Consider the following 2217-nt stretch of genomic DNA (forward strand, 5'->3'; position numbering starts at 1 on the left):
TGGGTAATTTCTAGAAAAGTTCGTTTTAAGGTTTCCAGCCTTGTTATATATATCTCGGTGCCTCAAATCCTCAAAGTACAAACTGAAAATTAGTAGTCCTATTTAGAAAAGGATAGTTTGGGAATTGTTTCTTTATGGCCTTGTGCCCAGATAAATTTGCTACATTCACTTCAAACTAGGAAGGAAAGAAACAGGTACATTTATGACAACTTCTGGTGCTATGATTATCTGTGCTAAAAGGATGTTTATTCTTGGCCCAGAGATGCCACTGGAAAAGAAGTGTATCGTCTTGCTCTTCAAACCAGGGAGCAACACATCCGGAGAGACAAGGCTACCAGCAACATCTGTACAGCTCAGGTAGATCACATACCTGACCTACCCCCTGAATGCCTTATAATCTACAGAAATGAGCTACTCATTTGTTCACTCAGTTCACCACCTACTGAGCAGTGTGCGTGCCAGAAATGTTAAGCTCTTATTGGTAGAGAGGCCTTGTGGTCTTGTCAGAACCAAAATACAGTATATGGTACTGGTGCTCTGTGTATGCATACACTTCACACTTCAGGGTCCCTAGCATTCTTATCCATAGAGCAGGTTCATTATAGGTGGTGATTGGATACCTTCTCTTCGGACTGAGATGGAAGCCCTCAAGGATGGGGTGAAGAAGGCAAAGTGAGAATGCTTAAGGTGACTGTACTTGAGGGGATGGTCCAGATTGGCGAGCTGGTGGTGGTCATGGTGTACTCTTACTGAGAACTCATGATAGGCATTCCTGAAATGGATGGGATAAGATAAGTTATCTGGAAGTTGCCCAAGGGCTGCTCAGGTCAGAGGGCGCAGTATTTTCTGATATCCAGCCAATTCTTAGGATGAGGTGGAGGGCCACTGCTGTGCATATGATCTATTCTGGGTCCGTCTCTCATTCAGGGTCAGAGAAGGAGTGAGATCTCACAGATACCTCAACGGGCAACACAGTGTTCTTTTCCCTCAGGGCATTGCCTCAGGGTACCATCAGGTTTGAGAAAGCCTCTCCCAAAAGGCAGTAGATGATAAGGTCTTCTTACAGTTGGTTGGTTCTATAGGCATTGGTCTTTAGAGCAGTTTCTTCAGTTGGTTTTCTTGTATTATTTTTTGCCTCATGAAGGTGGCTCTTGCTTTTCAAGTAAGAGCTCTTCTAGTATCATAGAAAGGAGCCAGTTGTCATGGGCTTTTCTACTGTTGACAGTAAATAGGTCTTTATATGATGCCTTCACTTCCTGTAGTTTACCCTCCATTTGTTGAAATCTCTGTTTACACATTTTTCCCTTCCTCTGCAGCTGACTGCTCCTGCTTGTCCTTTCTGCTCATGTTCTTCCAGAGGTGTCTGATCATAAGTGCTTGAAGGGTTTTCTAATTTTCCAGGGGAACTTGGGCTGTCTACAGTGAACAAAAGTTGTGTTTGTACTTTTTTTATTTCTTCCAGTTCATGTATAGCTGATATTTCAGTTTTAACTTGGATTATAAAAGGTCTCTATCTTATTCAGCAATTATTCAGGTGATGTTTGCCCTGGAGATAACCATACTCTGTCTTCTTTGATTTTCACCTTCTCATTCTGGAGATCTTCTGACTCTTTATTATCTATTTCATTTCAGGCATTGCTTTTTCATAATTGGTTGCATAAAACAATTGCTCATAACTCCAGGGTCATTCTCTTTGCAAATTAGAAATTATTGTTGTTGTTGTTTTTTTTAAAGATGACTTATATCTTTTGAGTTGTTCCTTGAACACTCTGTGTCTTTGACTCCAGCCTCCTACTTCTTGCTCATTGTTACTACAAAGGCTGCCCCTTTCCTCTTGAGCATGATAGGGTCTACACTGGGATTTTCTCAGTTTTGCATCATTGATGGTACAGAGCTATTTAAAAAAAAAAAAAACTTTGAAATTTAAAATTTACTGAACCAATGAGATGGAAGGGTCTGTGGGAGAATCAAGTGGACTGGGCAGGTAAGGAGTCTGAGATTTGAGTTTGGACAAGTCACCTAAGATGATACTATATGGTTAGAAGGCTATATAGTATCAGGATCTACGGTGAAAAGACAGTTGAGGCATGGGGCCAAGAGGAGAAGAAGCAGTAAGTAAGCCTCCATCACTTTCCCCCAAGTCGACACTCATTTTGGTTTCTCGCCCTAGCTATCTTCTTCTTGTCCTCTTCCTCACCCCAAGGTGTCATCACAGTG

At 41.6% G+C, this 2217-nt stretch overlaps 1 protein-coding gene across 1 annotated transcript in view; it reads left to right on the forward strand.

Annotated features, from left to right (window-relative positions):
• GLDC (glycine decarboxylase) overlaps positions 1-2217 on the forward strand; it is a 74849-nt gene that overhangs the window by 29323 nt on the left and 43309 nt on the right. The window lies entirely within an intron of this gene.

Source organism: Pteropus vampyrus, unplaced genomic scaffold (assembly GCF_000151845.1).
Source record: "Pteropus vampyrus isolate Shadow unplaced genomic scaffold, Pvam_2.0 Scaffold136, whole genome shotgun sequence".
NCBI classification, from domain to species: domain Eukaryota; kingdom Metazoa; phylum Chordata; class Mammalia; order Chiroptera; family Pteropodidae; genus Pteropus; species Pteropus vampyrus.